The sequence below is a fragment of the Falco peregrinus genome, chromosome 3 (genome assembly GCF_023634155.1).
Source record: "Falco peregrinus isolate bFalPer1 chromosome 3, bFalPer1.pri, whole genome shotgun sequence".
Taxonomy (NCBI): domain Eukaryota; kingdom Metazoa; phylum Chordata; class Aves; order Falconiformes; family Falconidae; genus Falco; species Falco peregrinus.
Genome location: NC_073723.1, coordinates 87,982,816 through 88,003,351, shown reverse-complemented (window position 1 = coordinate 88,003,351; position 20,536 = coordinate 87,982,816). Strand labels below are relative to the sequence as shown.

Below are 20,536 nucleotides of genomic sequence, written 5' to 3'. Positions count from 1 at the left end.
GCACCCCCTCACCTCTCCTCCTGATGCCCCAGCACCCACAAACTTTCCCCTCTGTGTTGTTGTAGTGTGATGCAACAAGACAAGGTGGGAGAAGGGAGGTGTGCTGAGCACTGACAGCTCACCACACCATCTGGGTGCTCTCACTAGGCTCCTCCATGCTCAAGCATCATTTACAACGGCTTGCTGGCTCCTGCATTGCCAGTGGTCTGTGGGAATAAAAAAATCAAATAGCAAAAAACCAAATAGCAAAGGGGAAAAAAGCCAGGTGAGGTGGCAGGGGAAAGGGGGGCTGTTCTCCTGAACATGCCCAGCTTGGCTTCTAAAATTGTGGACTTTCCCACTGGCAAGGCATTAATTATTTATTACTGGCAGCATGTGCAATCTCTGGTGCTCCCCCAGTGCACAGCGCATCTCCACGCCCATAGTTTTACAGCTGGGATTTTGGAAAGGAGCTTAGAGGGGGCTAGGAGCTAGGAAAGGGCCAAAACTCAAGGGGATTTCAGCACTGAGCCCTCCCCAGCTCCTCTGCACTCTTGCATACTGCTGTCCCCTGAGCTGCCCCAAACTCCCTTGTCAATCACATTCTATCACTCCTCACTCCATTTTTTGGCTTGTAAAAAAATTGGGTAATGCTACCCCAGAGCCCTGCAAGGATGCTCTGTGAAATTCAAACCCTGCCTGGGCTGCAGAGGGTGACTGGGACCCCCCCCCACCCCCCCCCACCCCCCCCGAAGCCAGTCTCCATTGAGAAAATCAAATTTTAGCAGCTGTCAGAGGCTGGAAGCTGGACGGAGGGATAGGAGCAAGGTGGGAGCTGCCTCCCAGCAACATTTTAGGTCTGATATCAGACAAAGCAGCTCAGCCTCCAGCTGATGCTGACCTCTCCCCAGCTCACCCTCCCCAGCTGGACCATGGCAGCTGGGATCTTTGCTCAAAGCTTGCAATGCTCCTGCAAGATGGGATAGGAAACCCGCTTCCCCCAGGGCTTACTGTGCTTTTCCAGTGACTTCCCACCCATCACTTTGCTTGCGGGGTCTGCTCCCCGCTAAGATGAGCTCCCCATGGCTGGGTAAGAAATGGTATCTCTAGAGGGTGATTTTGGGCTGGTTTGGGCTATGTGGCTCCTACAGGTGCAGCCAACGAGCTGTGAGCCAGCACGGCCACAAAAAGAGCCAGCAACCCAGTGAGTGAATGTTTCCCAAGAAAAACCTGCTGCTAACCCCCTCAGCAAGCTTCTTCTTTCTTTATTCACTTTAAGGAAAAAGAGGTTAAAACCTCCAAAGGGATGGGAGGCAGGAGAGATGGGCAGTCACAGATGCCTGCTCAAAGGGAAGAGCTGTTGGAAATCAGGTATTGCCCCAAATCATCCTTATGCAAAACCTGCTTCTCTGAAACAAAGGACCTGAGGATCTTCTGCTTTTCTTTTTAACGCTTTTGGCTCTTGGCTCTTTTGGCTTCCACCATGTTTAATGACACCTTGCATTCTGCCCCTTTGGGCTCAATACACTAGTATGAGAGGTGCCTGCAGTGCATAAGGAAAAGCAGCAAAAAATAACTTTTTGCCCTCCGAACAACTTTATACCCTGCTTTAACTGGCCGCAGGGTTGTGTTAAAACGAACCGTGCCTCGTTTAACTGTGTCCTGGATTAAACCCACCCGCTGAGCAACCCCATGGGACCAGGAGCCACTGTAAGTACCAATGCCAGTATGGCATGCCAGGAGCAGTAGCTTGCTCCCCATCATCATCCAACACACGGTTCACGCTCCATTGGCGCTCTGGATCCCATATAATTTTTTATTGGCTTGGGTGTGTTCGCTGCCACTAATGGAGGTTCAGTGGGAACTGCCTGCGTACGAGAACAGAGACTGCTCCTTTCCCAGAAGGTCTCCTCTCCAGTGGAAGCGTTTCAAGTATTTTGGCAATTGCATGTCCTGGCAATTCAGCCCCGAAGCTCATAATTCCCTAATGGATATTCAATCACAAATCATCCCCAGCACTACAGGCTGCGATGCTGATCACCATATTAAGCATGGTAGAACAATGTGGAAAAGGGTGTTTCAGCTAATATTAATAACCTGCCAAGTGAATAAATATCTTTCTGACTTGAGCACTACAGGGGATTAGATGAAGCACGTGAGGATGCAGTAAGCAAGCCCTAGATGAGGATGCTCAGCACTGCAGCACTGGCCTTTCAGGCTCAAACCTGTCAGGGTGAAGCCCAATGTAGGAAATCCAGCATGGATGACCAGAGGAGCCAGGTACCCTGCTGCTATCATCCCCCTGTAATGCCCAAGGCTGGGGAGGGATGGGGACCACCTCCCCACAACGTGCTCATCACTGCCACCCCAACATCTGCAAGCACATCTCAAAGCTTCACCAGCAACACTTGCCTCTGAATTTCCACAAGTATTAATGTGACACGGTGGGCTTCTTCCTTGCAAAGCCCCTAAAAGACATGCATACCGTGCAAGCCACAGTGACATTTTTCACCATAACTGTGGAAGGTTATGGTTCTTCCACAAGAAGTTGGCAACAGCCTGGCGAGGATCCAGGTGTGGCAAGAGAGCAATGGAGGGTGCTGCTCTGGGGGATGGGGACCACCAAGCCATCACCTCCCTGCCTACACCCCAAAGTGGAGGGGATCACGGGACTCTTCTAATTATTCTTTTGCCACATGGCAGCTCCATTACACAAGCCTTGGTCTCATCCCAGCCATCCAGGGACAGAGCCTGCAGCAGTAGGGAGGAGGCTGCTCTTCCTCCCAGCACCTTGATGCAAAATAAAGACCAGGTCTTCTTTGCTGCAGTTAATGAGAGGGCTTGGCTGGAGCAGTGAGCAGATGCCAGACCTGATGGCTACGCTGCTTGGTACTTGGGCTAGCGGGATGCAGCTGGTGAAATCAGGTTCTCCTAAACACAGCAACTCCCCAAGCAAAGGAAGAGGAAGCTTTGCAGAGCCAAATTGTCGCTCCATGTGGGCTTTAGCGGCGGGACTTGGAACAAAGGCTCTTACTCATCCAAACAATATGTATCTCACCCATATATAAATATAGCTATCTCCCGAGTGAGCACATCTCACGTTCAAAGTTCACCTTCAGAAAAATCTAACAAAACACCCATCTGCGATACATTTGCTCGACCTCTCTCCTGATTTCAGCCCATGTAGCAAGACACTGACCAGCCCTTTCCCCTTATGGCCGATCAAGTCCTACACTCGCTGCTCCCGTTCCCACCTCCACAACAAGCACTTCCATAACCCTGAAAACTGAATACAGTTTCTGAATATTCCCAGTTATTGCCACATAGCAGTTCTGCACACATCTACTACCACTGCCATGCGTGACCACCGTGAGCAGGTCCATGAGCCTTGCTTGCATGCATGCACACAGCGACCCGCCAGCACTACCAGCAGCACCACCACTGCCACCATTGCCACCAGCAGCACAGCCAGAGAGGATAGGTCCCAGGACACAGAGAGCCAAAATGCTGTCCCCAGCCCGTGACCGCAGCCAGGACCCAGCCAGAGGAAAGCCAACGTGCTGAGACTTCCTCCAGCCGCATCTGCACGGAAGGAAACAGGAAAGGTCCGGGAGGAGAGCAACAGAAACAAAACACCCCACAGGAGCCAGTATCTGGGGGCAGAGGCATAAGCGGCGACCAGCACATCCTGCTCCACGTGCAGAGCTGGAAAGAGCAGACAGGGATGTCCTGGCAAGGCCATGCTGGGTACCATGGGGAGGCAGCGGAGGCTGCAGGATATCTGCTGCTAGGAGGAGAGCAGCACCGGGCATCGTCTGTCAGAGAAATATTACAGGGGTTTGCCTCCAAGGTTATTTTTTTGTTTGCTTCTTTTGCTGCAGGGGATGTTTTCTGAGCAAAACGGCAAGGAGGATTATAATTGCACGGGGGCAGAGGGAGAGCAACGGGGAGCTCTCGGCAGCCCACCAGAACTGCAAGATAAAGCCAACCTGCAAGATAAACCAGGTCGTTACCTTCCTCCCCATCCTTTCTGGCACAAGGTAAATGCCAGCCAACATGTACACTTGCAAAACAGAGCCTACGGCCCCCAGTTTCTAGCTCCAGTCAGATTTAAGGAGTTTGGTGGTACACAGGCACCAGGGAAAGATGCTGGCGTGATGTCGGCGCAGAGACCTGCAAGCAGGAGGCACTCAGACGACCATGAAAGAAGGAGGAATGGGGAAGATGAGGCAGCAAGCCAGCCAGCCAGATAAAAAGAGCACAGTCTTCCCAGCACTGTGAAAGCTGGGAATGCACCACAGGCCCTGGTAACATGACAGACCCCTTTTTATCTTTTATTTGCACCTTTTTTCTTTGAAGAGAGGCTAAGGCATAGTATGGAAAGTGCCTAAAACGGCCCTCTGGGAGTTGCTTTTCCCTCTCACATGCTTTGGTGCTGGCCCACAACCTCGATGGGACATGGACCACAACTGACATAAGGATACCTGTGCTGGCCACTGGTGCCAGGGCTGCCTCTCCTGCCCAGTGATCGCGGGGCAATGCCCCAGAGGAAACACAAGATGCCCCAGGCACCCCTTGCACAGCCCTTTAGCTGCAATTTCAGGTTTTCCCCCTACACACAACCCCCAAGCAGCTCAAATCCGAGGTATGCATGGATGGCATTTTTTTTCAGCCTAACTCCTTCTTGCACTGTAAGAGATTCATCCACCAGAAGCAGCTCATAAAACCCACAAAACCAAACCAAACGTTCAGCACTGGGGGGAAAAGGACCCCCTCCACGCTAAAGTAGTCCCCCCCCCGTCAGCAGACAACTCACGGGTAGCCAGCAGTGGCCCCGCTCGCAGCATGGTCCTGGTTTTATGATCCGGGATATCCCCTCTGCCGCCTTCTCCCAGCAGCCACGAGGAGCTCGCAGCAGCTGTGCCGACGTCAGAGGCTTTTCCTGGCTTGTGTTTGAAGGGAAAGGAGGAAAAAAAAAACCCAGCGAGGGGGGTGGAAGAGAGGCCAACTCCACAGAGACAAGTAATAGCAGGCTTTGGGCTGGCTGCCTCCCAAATCTGCAGAGGGTGCACCCTGGAGGTTTTTGCTTTTGGGGGGTGAAAGGCTCGGTTGTTTGGGGACAGCTGGTCCCCACGCTCCGGTGCCTGATGCACAGGGAAGTGAGGCACCCCAAATACTGGGGGCTAGCTCCCCCCACTTCCTTCAGGGATTTCTTTCGGCCAGAGCAATCAGGAAAAAAACCGCATTCTGCATCTGATGGGGCATTTCAGGACTTCCTGCCTCGCCCAAGAGCATCCTTGGAAAGAAAAAAATCCCAAAGCAGCAGCATCACGCCAGAACACACACAGGGGGGCAAGCTGACCCCAGCGGTCCCCCCTGACAACTGCCATCACCACATGCCTCTCCCACTCTGAATCTCTGGCGCAGCTGAACATCTGCTTGTTGTGGTTTCTCCCATCATTTTGAGTTAATTTAATACTTGTGGCAGGTGTCTCAATGGCAAAATGTGTGTGTGGGAGCAATGCCTCTCAGCCTTTTACGGGGGGAAGCACCTGGAGCATGGGCAGCAGCAGCCCCCTGGGAAGGGCATGGAGGGGCTGTTGTGACCTCCCCTTCGAAGCACAGCTTGAGCCTGTGCCGGGAAGGCTATTTTTGGGAGAGGTGCAGCCTGTGTTTAGTTTTTCTACTGCCTACCCCAGCACTGTTGTTTTGGCCCCTGGTCTCCAACTGCCCCGTTTTCCACCTGACCTGAACTTTGCTGTTTGGTATGTCCCCACTCAGTGGTGGCATCCCGCTGTGAAGATGTCCCTATGCCGCCTGGTCCTACCTCATCAAGCCAACAGTAGCCCTGACCGAAGGGCATCAGCAGCCCTCTGTGCGTCACTGGCACATCTTGCATAACTCCCAACACCAACTGGCCGCGGTGGCTTTGATGTTTGTTGACAAAGAAGGGGGTTCCAGGGGACTCAGTCTACCCAACGGGTGGATTTCGACCTGCAGATAGTGTTGAAATAGTGCTCCATGATGTGCTGGGGATGGCAACACGGGAGAGAAGAAAACATGCTCTGACTGTCATCAGCCCCATGGAAAATTCTTCTCTGGTGGATCAAGCTATAGCCAGCATTGACCACAGAAGCCAAGCTCTGGAGAAAGACAGCTCTCCTAAGTCAATGGCACCAGGTAGAGACGGGGCTTGTGGGTCCTTGAACTTTCTACACTATCCAGACCCTCTGCTCTCAGAGGTTGTCCTCCCAAACCATCTCATCCTTGCTGGCCAGTATTGCGTCTATGCATTTCACCCTGTGGAGACAGGATCATACATATCGTGACAGGCTGCTGGGGGGTGGCAACACCACTAGCCCTCTCCCTTGTCGTGGGCACTGAAGGACTTTTGAAGGCGGCCACCAGCACATGGGGGGAGTCCTGCATGGAAAACCCTGGGTTGGCTCCTCATCATCCTCACCAGCCCTGACCACTGCCACCCCACAGCAGAAACCACCCCTCCAGCAGGATGGGATGCTGCATGCAGGTATTAAGTACCCCCTCCAGAGCTACAAATAATACAAAGAGATATCAGGAAAACCATGATGGGTGTCAGCCAGCATAATTAAAAGCCACGGAACAAGTGAAGGGAGATAGGAAATGCCCTGCTCCTGCATGGGATGCTGCAAAGTCCAGGCATGCTGCAGACTCCCTGGCATGCCAAGCTCCTGGCTCATCCCACCAAGCCCAGGTCCTGCATAGAAGGTTTCCCCTTCAACCCCCTTCTGGAAACCTCCTTAAGTCAGGAATAAGCCACAGCACAGCTCCTTAGTTGCCATGGGACCACTGCTCTGCAATAGCAGTATGTCAGCAAAGCTCTAGGGACAAAGGCAGGTACCTTCAAGCTTCCAGATTTGGCTGCATGACTGTGGGCACAGACTGATCCTGTACCCTCTCCTGGCTGCACCCACTGCACCCAGCCACTGCCAGCAACAGGGACAAAATCCTTTGGTCTGAGCTGCTGCTGCTCTTGCGTAAAACCCCAGTGCCAAGGGACACTGTGCTGGTGGGTGCTGAGGTGTCCCCTGCCCGTGAAAGCCTGCAGAGCAAATAAGGTGGTTTTCTTCCAAATAAAAGATCAAAGGGGATGAAATGCTAGAAGTTGCATGCAGCTGCTCTTGCTGGTGGGACACTGGTGTCTCCACTCATTGCGCAGAGCCTGCCTGGTGTGTAAAGATGGAGATCAGTAACAAGTAGTGTCAGCGGGGGTCTCTATTAGGACTGGTACTGTTCAGTTATCTTCATCAGTGATACAGGCAGTGGGATTGAGTACACCCTCAGCAGCTTTGCAGGTGACACCAAGCTGAGTGGTGTGGTTGATACCCATCATGGATGATGCCATCCAGAGGGACCCTGACAGGCTTGATGACTGGGCCCACGTGAACCTCATGAGGTTCAAGAAGGCCAAGTGCAAGGTCCTGCACCTGGCTCAGGGCAACCCCCAGTATCATGAATGGACTGAGAGCAGCCCTGCGGAGAAGGACTTGGGGATACTGGTGGATGAAAACCAGGACATGAGCCAGCAATGTGCGCTTGCAGCCCAGAAAGCCAACCGTATCCTGGGCTGCATGAAAAGTAACGCAGCCAGCAGGTCAAGGGAGGGGATTCTGCCCCTCTACTCCACTCTGGTGAGACTCCACCTGGAGTGCTGTGTCCAGCTCTGGGGTCCGCAGTACAGGAAAGACATGGAGCTGTTACGAGCCGGATCCAGAGGAGGGCCACAAAGGTGATCAGAGGGATGGAACACCTCTCCTGTGAGGAAAGGCTGAGAGAGCTGGGGTTGTTCAGCCTGGAAAAGTGAAGGCTCCGGGGTGAACTTACTGTGGCCCGTAAAGGGGGCTTATAAGAAGGATGGAGAAATACTTTTCACTAGGGCCTGCAGTGGTAAGACAAGAGGCAACAGTTTTAAAATGAAAGAGGATAGATTTAGATTGAATATAAGGAAGAACTTTGTTATGATCAGAGTGGTGAGATGCTGGAACCGGTTGCCCAGGGGACCTGTGGATGCCTCATTCCTGGTCATGTTGGACCATCATGGAAGCCTTCCAGGTCATGTTGGACAGGGCTTTAAGCAGCTAGTGATCTAGTGAAAGATGTCTCTACCCATGGGAGGGGGGTTGGACTATATGACCTCTAAAGGTCCTTTTCACCCCAAACCATTCTCTCATTCTATGACTGCCTGATGGCTAGGTGGCTGGGTGGCACCGCAGCCCTTCCCCAGGGCTCTCCATCAAGTGGGATCCAAACTGGATTAACAACGGGATTAAAAAACCTCACTTGAACAGGACTTCCTGAGCATTAGGAAAATGGTCTGGAAACTTCTTAGGACCTGAGTCCTACAATGCTGCCACTTGGGATGTGGTCTCAGACTGCAAAAACGGGCTCCCCCATTACAATCAAGCTGGTCTTCTTCAGGGCTGCATAAGGCTAAAGCAGGCTACTGGCACTCCAGATGAGCATGTTTTAAATCACATCCTCACTGGCAATGCAGCGATGCTCTGGCATGCCTAGGCTGCTCTCAGCTGCTGTTTGACGCAAAACCAGCTAAAAAGGGAATTGATGGCAAACTACAGAGATCCTGGTGCTTCCTGTCACTTAAAATGAATCGTCTCTTTCAATATATAAGATGAACAGTCATCTAATCATATTCCTGTCATTCAGAGGAAGGATTTCCAGTGGTGGCTTTATAAAAGCCAGTGAACACCCTGGCATCTCAGAAAGAGAAACTGCAATGATTTGCACAAGCAAGAAGCTCGTGTCAGAGCTGCTGTGGGATGCTGCTACTCACTCCTCTTCCCATCCTGGGAGAGAAACTAAGGAGAAGGCTGTGCAGCACAGCCCAGCTGGCCGCAATAGACATACCCAGGTGATTTTGAAGACCATTGAAGGCGAAGGACCACATCCTCAGAGGAATGGCTGGAAGAGGAAGAAACCCATCCTGCCTACAGTCCTGCTGTGGAATGTCATGTGAACACACACAACGTGCCACGTCCCACGGAACAGTGCACCCAGGAAAAGAAAATCCAATAGTGGGTCATTGCAGCCCCAAAGCAACTTTCCAGACTGATACTGCTCTTGGGACAACAGGGAGGCGAAGTGGTCATCACACAGTGCTTTTTGGGCCAGAGGAGCCCATGGCTAGCAATGCCATGCTGCTTCTCCCTCACCAAAGTTTGCAAAAGAGCATCTGACTGCTCAAGCAATGCCCAGGAATGCTTACTCATGAGCATGGCTTGGCTTTGATTTTCTTTCATCGGGGTATTTGCATAAAACTGGTGCTGCCTTTAGGGAAATGCAAATTCCCTGCACAAAGGGAAGTGTTTGAACGTGCTGGCTGCTCAGACGCGCTGGGCAGGGAAGCAACACTTTTATCACCTGAAAATTAAATAAAGGCTGAGATGTGAAGCCTCCCCACCCTGCTAAGCAGGAAAACTTCCTCAGCTCCTATGGCCGGATCCAGTAGGGACAGGACAGGCAGGATGCGGTGTTTCATCCGTGCTCTGCACATCCTCCCAGGCCCCAGGGGTAAGCTTTAATGGCCTGGAGACACGCAAGCTGCTCTGTCTCTGCTTGGCTCCCTGGCTCCTGGATGGTTTCAGAGGCGTTCTGACACCCCGGTGTGGGTGGCATTTCCCAGCCACCCTTGTTGTGCTGGAGCTGGCTCTAATCAAGCTGAAAGCAAACGAGTTTCCCTGGATAAATTAAGCCGTAACCCCAAATTCATCATGTATGATGAAGCCAACAGCCAGCTACTGATGATAGTAAATGTTTTTGGAGATGCACACGCTCTTGCTCTGCCTCTCAGCGGGAGGAAAAGCAAAAGAGGTGAATGAAAAAGCAACTCCAATAACTCCAAGCAAAAAGCCAAAGCTGCTGCGCAGGGGATGGGCCTGTCACACAATACCTGTGGGAGAGGCAAACCCAGGGAGCCTCATTCCAACACAGCAATACTGCATCTCAAGAGGGTCCCAGAGACTGAGCTGATGTGCTTGGCTCCAAAAACCTTCACCACGGGGCACTGCCACCAGTGGCAAGAGTGCCAGGCAGTATCCTCTGCAATGTTGCCGGCTGCATGGGCCATGAGCAAAACGGGACCATGCCTAAAATCCAGGCTGCCCCACCACCACCCCCTCTCCCCACCGCACTCACTGGGTGCTGCTGATCCCTGCTCTGGGCTCCTGGCTCAGCAGCACCAACCAGGTGCTCCTGCACGTATGGGCTCTGTAGGGCTGCCATGGGACCTACTCTGGGTGTTCCCAGTCTGCCAGAACCAGAGGTCATCAGGAGTGGCTCAGCTGTCCGGGTTAAACACTTGCTTTGAAATCTGGCGAGAGTGGTCCCTGCCCCTCTGCTCCCAGGGACACACAGGACAGTTTCAGCCTGGGGAGGGAGGCAGACAACCATTCCCAACCCTGCCTGTTGTGGGTGCACCCCAGGAGGGTTTTCCTTCATCTCTTTTTGTGTTGCTTCCTAAAGAGCCAGTCTGTAGCCAACGGAAAACGCAACATTGAGGAAAATCTACGGAGACCTTGCAGAAGTGCAGAAACACCCAGTGCTGACTTAGGGGTGGATCGATCCCCCCATTACAAGCTACTGTGGTATGGAGAAGCAGCTAAATGAGGGCATTCCTATTAATATATTTGGCTCCACGCTGAAATCTGTACTGTTTTAAAAATCTTAGCAGAAAAATGATACTACAGCACCCTAAAGGCACTGTGCATAGAGTACTCACAGCAGCCAGCGCAAAGGATGTTTTGCTATTTCACAAATGATTTACATTTGGCACTGCACATGACAACCAAAACAAGCCCAGGGGCTGTCATGGGACCTACTCTGTCCCACTGCAGTCTAGCCTGAAGGAGCAGAGACAAGGGGCACTGAAAATGTCCCCTCCACCCACAGGGCACAGGGCTTATCCGCTCCAGCGCAAAGTCAGCTGCCACCCGGCTTGGCTCAGCCCTGCTGGCACAAGGGCACTGAGATGTTGATGGCTGCCCTGGTGAAGGCACCCAGGAGCCGATCTCGCCTTGAGGGAATTAAAAAAGAAAAAAAAAAAAGTTTATTTTCAGCTTGATCTGTTCCCAGCCTATCTCCCTGCACTGTGGGCAGCGTGGGGACGGGGACGGGCAGCCAAGGGCTGCTAAATGAGCGCTGTAATTAAAAGCTGAGGCATGGTGTAAAGCTCTGCTGCACGTTCCCAGGTGGGAATTTCCACGGGGTTTTCTTTTATCAGCCGGTTGGTAACACTCCCCACCCTGTTTTCCAGATCTGCCATCAGTGTAGTTTGTCAAACCGATGGCGCACATCCTCTCTGCTGTCATTAGCACACCCTGGGCAGGCATTTACTAGAAACAAAGCAGAAGGACCTCCCTTGAGCTCTGCCTGTGTGCTGCACTTGCTCCACCCCACAGCGGCATCTGAAGGACTTTAGGGACCTGGCTAAGAGGCTTCCCTGCAGGGTCTGGAAATGTCAACCGACCTCTCCCGTGAAGCTGGACCTACACCCTCCCTGGCTGAGCCTCTGCGAGCCTGCAGGACTGCTGCAACCTGCGTTTGGATGGATGCACCCGTGAAGCTTTCACCTAACTCAGTCGTGAAGGGGCACCTGCCCCAAATATGCTCCCAGGAGGCTGCCGCAATGCCCGAGTCTCGAGTAGGGGTAGGAAGAGGAAATTTTGGTTAAAGCCAAGGATTAACTCTGAGCTTCCCCCACTTCGCCACCACAACTGCAGGCAGGAGCTGGGCAGGAGCATCACTGTGTGCACCATGCTCTCCAAAGCTGGTGACAATGCCACCAGCTCCTCACCAGCAGCACACCCCCCGCCATCCTCCAGCTTGCAGCCACAGCCCAAGAACAAGGATGATACCCTGCAACTGGGACCATGGGTGATCCCTTTGATGTCAGGGCGCAGATAAACCCTGGTCCTTGACCTGTCCACTTCAGTAAAACAAACAAAAACTCAAAGAAATCTCTGCTAACTTTAGCAGGTGCCAATTTTAGCAGCTTGCAGGAGGAACTGCTGCCCAGCTGCGTGCATGACACCTCTTCTGCATTTTTATCCCTAGCAGAGCTTCAGGCATATATTCTGATTTTCTTAAATGCCTGCAGACAGTTTTGGGAATATAGAGCCATTTTTAAAGTAAAAGAGAAAATTAATCAGTATTTTAAAGGGAAACAGAGGGGAAAAAGCTTTTTTCTGGAACAGCATCTGCAAAAAACCCTGCTGTACTAAGATCTGCCCAGAAAACGTGCACCCACACACGTGGGATGTCCCAATTGTAACCACCACCCCAAAGCTGTGCCGTGAAATAGCAAAGCCAGCCATGGGCTGCCCCATTGCCCCTACTTGTCCTTCGTTCACTGCCAGCCTGGGGTTGTTATCTTGGGGGCAAAGGAGTAAGCTTACATGGCTGTCCTATGCAAAAGCTTTCTGCAGATTTGCCATCATTCAGATGGGCTTAACATGTGGTATTTTCTTCAACTTTCTTTTTTGGAAGTGATTTATCATGCCCCTACATTTTAGCAAAGAGCAGCAAAGTGATGGAGGATGCTCAAGGGCAGCTCTGGGATCCACAGTAACATATCTTCATGTCAAATTTACCAAGATTTTTAAAATATGAGACACTGAGTAAAACTTTTGACTCAAACAAATCACGCCTTTTTCAATGAGTTCATTTTCAGGAAGCTGTCCCATACACTCGCCTCAAAAAATGTTTTGTCTCTGGCTTGCTTCCATTAAACCAGATAATTGGGAGTTTAGAAGTTCATAACTTGAACTGAAGTCAGAAAGTTTTGTCTTTCATTTTCCAGAGCTGATTCATGGCCAGTCTGGTCTGAAACGTGGGCTTGCTTCAAGTTCACTGTCATTTCAGAGTTCATTTGCAGTTTAAAGCAATGCTCTGCTCCTGCCTGAAGTCTCCTGCTCTCTCATCCCAGTTCAGTGCTGGCAGGTATCAGCACTGCTTGCATTAGCACTCCCCAGTGCCTGTGTGGATCCATCTTGTTGACCTTGACTAAGGGAAATGCCCCTGGATTTGCTTCTTTGCTAGAAATCCAGAGGGATGTCAAGCAAGGATCTTGGTCCTGGGGCTAGATATTGTAGGCTGCCCCATGCCTGAGTGATCATCCTCAATGCTGAGTGCAGGCAGAGAGCAGGCAACAGAGCTGGGGCACACCACCTTGGACTTTGATCACTAAAGCGGACATTTGAGCTTTTCCAAATTGAGCTTTTCCCCTCTCTGCTACAGCAATACAAGAATTTCAGCTTCCTTATTTCACTGAACATGGCTGTATTTCTGGTCAGCAAAATCAACAAGAAGAGCAGCTAGCTTTTTGGCTCCCTTGGAAACTTTGCAGTCCAAGAAAATCAGACGAAACGTTTGAATATGCTCAAGCTTGTTCGTCAACAGTCTGATTTCTTAGGGACCTGACCCTGCGTTCAGGCCGACCGACGCTGCACCGACAGCAATATTTTTGGGTCCTGTGTGAAATACTCCTGCAACAGCCTCGCTGCCAAGTCTTGCAAAAGTTCCCAGGCTGAGGGGCTGTTGCTGGATGTGAGGAAGGAGCATCCATTGCAGGGTTCATGTGAGTTGCTGAAACATCTTGGGTCACCAGGGAAGGGTCAGAAGTGGAGAGAGACATGCACTGTGTTAAATACAACTCGATAAAAGCAGCAAAATACATACAGACGAGAGCCTGACATTTCATATTGACTGTCACAGGACTGAGGTTGGAAGTGATTACCTCCAACCTCCCCAACTGATGAAGCACCACCATGCCTTGGCATCTTTGTGGACATCCTGCAGACGGGATGGTCACCACACTCATGCATCCCTGACATGTCTTGATGGACAGATGAGGCCCCTGGTCCTGGGTACTTTGATTATGCTCCTCTCAGGAAATTTAGCATCTAAAGTACATATCTAGCTTTAAAGGATATAATTTCCTTTCTCTTTGCTCTGCCCAAGGTCAGCGAAGGACACGGACCCATGCATAGGGCATCGCAGCCCATTCTGGAGACACAGTTCTCCATTCCCAGACACCCCCTTTTCAGCTCCAAGCAGCCCCAAACTCTTCCCTTGGGGCCTTTCATGCAACAGGAAAAGCACCCCTCAACCCTAAAACGTCGTCATCACCCCGAATCCCCCAAAGAGGCTTGTCTGCAAAGCCTGTCTGAGGTGTGGTGCCTCGCCACAGCCTGGGGACGAGGCATCTGGCCGAGCCTGCAAGGTGGAAAGTTCAAGTGGCTGCTGTTTATTTGGCTTTGCAAGTGCAGTCGCCCAGCCTGAACATAGGCCAAGTACCTTCCCAATGCAGGAAGTGCTGCAGGAGCCTTTAAATAACCACCAGTGGTCAAGGCTTTGGTTTACGGCTTCACTGGATGGAAAATTATCCCTCACACCAGGTCTGCTTCAGCTCTTTCCTGACTATAAATGGCATCTTCTCACCTCCCTACCTCCTAGGTCTTCATGTTCATACCCACCAGGCCCACGTGCTTTGTGGAAGCTTGCAAGAAGCAGAAAAACATCTCTGAGCATAGGCATAAAAACACGTACGGGTTTTTTGTCCCTTGTGCAAGATGAATTGTATGTCCTACAGTCAAAACTTCACTTTCATGAAAATCAATGGCTCCTTGGGGCTCTCCTAACCCTCCCCATCCTGCCATTAAGGTCCATATGTAACAGCTCATCATACTTCAGCATCAACCTGCAGACTTTCAGCACCACCATAAGTTGCTCCTCACCTTCCTGCTGCCAGGCTGGTGTGTTACCAGTCCATATGCTTAAAACCAAGAATAAAGAACGAAATCCTTCCTTCAGGGGAAACAGAAAATGCCAAGATCCCTCCCAAAAGGCTTTCTCATGTATTTCCCTGGGGGACTTGAAGCCAGAAACCTTGCCAAGAACCTGGACCGAATGGGTCACCCAGCAAATCCTGCTTTACCGATGGAAAGTTCCCAAATGCTGTTTGCTGGGAAACCTGGCTAGTTTGGGATTTTGGCAATGCAAACTTGCCAGGACTCTGGGGGATAGAAATGAGGGTTTTTTTACCTATAGCTGTCATTAACAGATTAACCTAAAATGACAGCTGGCAAGAGGAAGCTCCATAAACAAGCAAAATAGCTTTTTACAGTCAGAAAACAAGACCTTGCCCTGACCTCCTCTTGGGCAGATTCACTGGTGCACAGCAAACCAGTATTTTATTTTAAACTGTGCTTGTAAAAAGTAAAAAAAAAAAAAGCTGCTTCCTTGAACACTTAAGTCAGGTAAGGACACAGCAGGCTATTCTGCCTTATAAATAAGCCTGCTCTTGTATACACGTATTTTAAAATAAGCTTATGAAATGTAAACACACAGGCTTTTGCAAAAGTAATTCAGCCTCACTGAAACCATTTAATAGTGGCTGAGCCAGTCTTCCTTTGCCACTTCAGAGATCTGCATAGGGGATGCTAACCTGAGCTCCAAAAAGCCCTCAGAGACAGATATAACACTCTCACAAACACGCAATTCTATATTCAAATTTTGCAGCCCTCCTGTCCCTTTGAAGGGTCGTCTAGAAAAATGCAAAAAGGAGAAAAATCCAGTATTTTTCCTAAGGACCATCCCTGAAGCTGCATTTCTGCCTTGGTTTCTAAGCAGGAGGTTGTAGGAGGGAGAAGTTAGGGCAAGCACGGTTTCCTCCAACTCAGGCATAGTGTGAGCGCTTTCTATGTCGCCTACCTTTCTGCACCATTAAGATGGATAATTTTTCTATTTGTCCGTGTTCTCTATTCCCCAGGAGAGGAGCCAACCGCCAGGAAATATGGGCTGTAAAAATAAAAGTACAGTCCTGGCTTCAGAGGGGCAGGTGCAAGGGGAGAATCTATTTTTAACTCTTACTCTGCAAGATGGGAATGCTGGGACTTCTCTGAGTGGGGCATGTCTGAGTTTAGGAGATTTATTTGGAAGTGGTGGAGGGGTCTGACTGGTGGTTAATCCCGGTGCTGGGCACTTGGGGCCAGGGGAGCAGACATCAAAGCATTCCTGTATCTGCTGGGAAAAACAGGAGAGGCAGCAGCCAGAGGCTCTGCCTCCTCCCTGTGCGGCTGCTGGGGTGACAGGTGGCATGGACCTGACGTTTGTGGCTCTCCATGACCCAGGAAAGCTGTCAAGATGTTTGAGCAAACTCCTGTGGCTGGATCTTCCTGCTTGATTTGTTGGGCACATCCCAATAACGGAGATGGCAGAGCACTGCATGGGTAGTTTCACAAGTTTAACTGAGTATTGGTTTGAGGGGATACTGCGAGGTGAATACTCTAATTTGAATAAAAGCTAGAAAATCAGTTTGCGCTGAGGGCTGCTTAAAGTCTTCTGCCATTTGTTGAGGACTCTGTTCCCCTGTGGCAGGAACATACTGGTAAATGCAATGGTCTGGCCATCAGAGACCAACCACCTGGGAGTCAAACAGCCCCAAGGGAGATTCTGGAAGGACCAGCTTCCTTGACGGAGAAGGTAAAAAGAAAATTTTAGGCATTTCCACACCACAAGCAGCATAACAAGCACTGATGAGTCAGGAAAGCTGCATGATGAGCTCCCAGCAAGTTCATGAGACCAGTGGCTGCTGCCCCTGTGTCTGTCCTGGGATCCACGGTAGAAGCTTTTCCTACCACAGACAGAGGATGGTTCAAACCTCTCATGAGTGGGTTCTGCTGCAATCCAAGAGTTAACATCTGGCCTTGGAGATGAAGAGCACGTGAAAAATATAGCAGGACCTGACCTCTCATAAAGAGTGGCTAAGGTAACTTTGTCAAAGGCTGGCGTTCAAGACTTCTCCATCCAAAGAGCCAAATGGCCCCAGGCAGGCTGCTCTGGGGGATTTCTGGGTATACTGCATAAATCGCCAACCTCATTAAAGCTCTGAAGACCACAGAATCCAGCTCCTGACCTTCTCCGGAGCAGAAAATGACAAAACGTTTCCTGATATTTATAGCCGGTGGAGAGCCTGATGGGAAAACCCCACTTGTGAAACATGGGCCGCTTGCCATGGTTGCTCTGCAGAGAACGGTCAAGCTGCTCCAAACTCCTGCCTGATGGACTGCTCCACCCCTGCGGCCACTTGACCCCAGGCAAAACCATGCTGAGAGGCTGCGCAAGCGGAGCAGGCATATGGATCTTGCTCCCATTGGCTCCTCCATGTCATGTTTGCACGGCAGAACTTGAATTAGGCAAGGCTGAGCATCCTAGCAAAGGGGGCTTCAGCTGTGGGGCTATAGGGACCTGTTAGCCCTTGAGGAGCACCTTTCACCTGTATGATGCTCCACCTAAATGTGGCTGACCTTACCTTGGAGGTGACTGCAAGCTTTTTAAGGAAACTAAGGAGAGGGCACAGCCCCTTTGCCCGCCTCCACTAGGTGCCACCCACCTCCTCAAAGCATGGTGGGACACGCACTGGCACGTTTCTTTGCTGGCAGCTGAATCTCTACCACCCTGGCACACACCAAAGGTGCTTTCCATCGTGCTTAGTCACGCAGGTGCAGGAAACCTCACAGCCCAAGGCAAGCTCTTCCTGCAATGGGACAGGCTTCACTGAGGGCTCGTTGGGCGAGAGCCTCCCAGCACCGGCCCCACGCTAGACAAGCATTTGCTGTCACGCTGTCGAGGAGGATTCCCATAGCTTCTGTCTTGGGCCAGTGCCAGCACGGGTTTTCTGCTCGCTTCCAGGCCGAGGGAAGCAAGCTGTTCATCACGCACTGCCGTGAGAAGCTGTGAACGAACTTGCCAGCCATGATAGGAGCAGACAGCTTTGGAGCTTGCTGGGCTCAGCTGCCATGATGGCAGTTCTGCTCTAGTTGAAATGCTGCAATGGCACCCAAGGCCACGTACCGACCACTGCCCTGACACAAGCTAAAATAAGCTGCCGGGCTGGGGGAATGGCAGGTGACAGTGAGCGCCTCCCACGTCAATGAGAGCAGCGCAGGTCACACTCCTGAACATCACCTTCACGATGAAGCTGTTGCTCCTGCTCATGCAATGATGCCATGGGTAGGATTCAGCTTGAGGGCAGAAACCTCAATTTGGGGACCCAGGAGTCTCTTTATAGTCATCATAAAAAACATAGAAAGGTTTGGGTTGGAAGGGAACTTTAAAGGTCATCTTGTCCAATCTCCATGCAATGAGAAGGGACACCATCAACTTGATCAACAGACCACTTCAGCTCACTCTAAAGGAGTCACCTGGTGCCTGGGCTCCTCCTGTGCCTCTCTGCCACAGCTCCCCTGTCAGCAAGTCCCCACACTCCCGTGGCCACTGTGGGAGACTGAGACCCTTACACACCTCATCCTCAGCAACAGAACCCAAACCAGAGCATGGCCAAGACCCTACGTGCATCTCCAAAGAGCCCAGACAGATCTTCTCCCAGGGAGATCTTGGCCCTTGTGATGGCCCAGCTCCTTCTAAATGTCCCCAGGTAGTCTGCCTGTGACTCCAATTAATAACACTGTTATTTTGTCAACAACAGTGGGTCAGCAGCAATTCATAGACTTCACACTGGTTAACCTTCTTCCACCAAATAAGCCCAGGGATATTTTGACTCCCTGCCCTTCAGAAGTTTATTTGTGTAGGACCTGTCCACTTACCAGCTTCTGGCGATGAGAAGATGCCCAAGGGGCATAACCGCTTCCTAATAGCTGGGGAAAGACTTTATGGTTGTGGTTGGGGCTCCCCGGCACTGGAGCTAGACAAGTTGAGCACCTGCCAAAGCTGCCCAAGAGAGTCCAAGAGGCCTGTAATTAGCCTGGGAGAGAAACCAGGGCAAGTGCAATGATCCAGCTATCACACCCAGATGCAATAAGATCTTCTGTGGAGAATTTGCAGGTGTTTTTCTCGCTGGAAGCAAAACGTGTGGACTGCAGTTGTGAAGCTCCGAAAGAAGACCCAAAAGAAAAGGCACATCAGAGAAAGCCATCCCCACTTTCAGCCTTTTCCATGTCCCACCACCCAGGAGGAGATGACCCAACACCAAACCAGTTCAAGTTTCCCCAGTGCCCTCCACTGCCTAGGACCAGATCTTGTCATCTGATGCTTCCAGCACTTTGAAGCAACAGCAGAGGCAAAGAGCAGGGTCAAGAAAATGGACAACCTTTGCCTTTGCCACGCCTTTCAGAAACAGGAGGACCAAGGAGGATGATTTCTCCACCTTCCTCCTGAGACACGTGGGATGCACCTTCCACCCTAGGACTGCTGGCTGCCACAGCACAGTTTCCACTCCAGGTAGCCCAGAAACCTTCACCGCGATTCGAAAGGGTTGGCCAAAAGGGATTCAACCAAGACTGCCACGCTGCCTGGGCTCTCCTGGCAAATGATTTACAGATGCTGCAACTGGCTGGCGTGCTCTTCACTCAGACAGAACAAGCATCTGGCAGGTCCATTATTTAAGAGGCATTGCTGCCTTGCATGGAGGGTGTGTCCTGGAGATTTATTATCCAGATATAAAGTGACTGAGCTCTGTCTCAGGAGCACTGTGAGGGAAAAGCAAAGAATTTCTTCATAAAAGAACCTGCTTATCATGATTGCAATTATTTGCACATGAAGGGGAGGCCAGGAGAGCAAAGGCACCACAGGGTGGCAGGGGGAGGTGACACAGGGCTGGTTTCCAGCAGGGGGGCTGCCAGCTGGAAGAGGGTGCCTGGTGTGATGAAGGAATGGCTGTCCCAGAAAAGGAGCAGAGAAAGCTGTGCCTTTTAACAGCACTTGGGACATTTTCTCCAGCACATTCCTCTCCCTCCAGTAATCTTGTGGGAGCCTGGAAAGACGGGTTGTGAAACCCAATCCCTCCCCACTGGCAGCTCTGTGGGGATGTCAATGGCCACAACAGTCTTGCACGGGGGCAGAACCAGCATCCATCATATTGCAAACACCGAGACACCAACAATTAAACTGGGTGGCAAGGAGAAAGCCTTTCCCACCATATACCTCCTCCCTGGCCTGGCTTGTCCCTGCAGCAGGATGGACTTGGGCAGAGGCTCTCAGACTGGGGCAAAGGATAAAAATAGCTCAGCGTGATGCAATATTTACCTCTTCTTGAGATTTGGGTGAGGTCATACATTTGCATCACTTTGGGCTGTATATGCTTAGGGATAGAAAGTTAAATCCTCCGGGTTTCGGAGTAAATCCCAGTTCATAGCAGTAGCTGGAAGAAAAACCCGGTGGGATGCACTAGCTCCTGGGTGGCTCCTCCAGGCCAAGCAGAACCTTGCGTGGTGTCTGACATTCATCCATCCCAGCGATGGGCAGGACATTGGATCTGCATCTGGCAGCGGTTCGCGAGGATGCTGGTCACAGCCACGTGCTGGGCTGAGCTGTGCATGCCTGCCAGCGGTGTGCATCCGCGTGACAAGCCTTCGCCTGCCTTTAGTTTCAATTAAAACCGCTAGTAATTTTAGCAAGAAAACCCTGAACCAAGCGCATCCTGCAGCAGGCTTACTAATGCTGGCCAGATGTGCTGCTCCTGGCAGGTGCCACGGTGGCTGCAAGC

General features: G+C 51.3%; 1 protein-coding gene across 3 annotated transcripts in view; it reads right to left on the bottom strand.

Annotated features, from left to right (window-relative positions):
• PTP4A3 (protein tyrosine phosphatase 4A3) overlaps positions 1–20,536 on the bottom strand; it is a 45,906-nt gene that overhangs the window by 13,667 nt on the left and 11,703 nt on the right. The window contains exon 1 of one of the 3 annotated variants that reach the window (XM_055799081.1): positions 4,796–19,124. The exons of 1 other annotated variant lie outside the window; for it this stretch is intronic. The gene's annotated coding sequence lies outside the window, so the exon portion shown is untranslated. Of the gene's footprint in view, positions 1–12; positions 694–4,795; positions 19,125–20,536 lie in introns of those variants that run through there. One more of the 3 variants, XM_055799082.1, reaches the window with a different exon arrangement.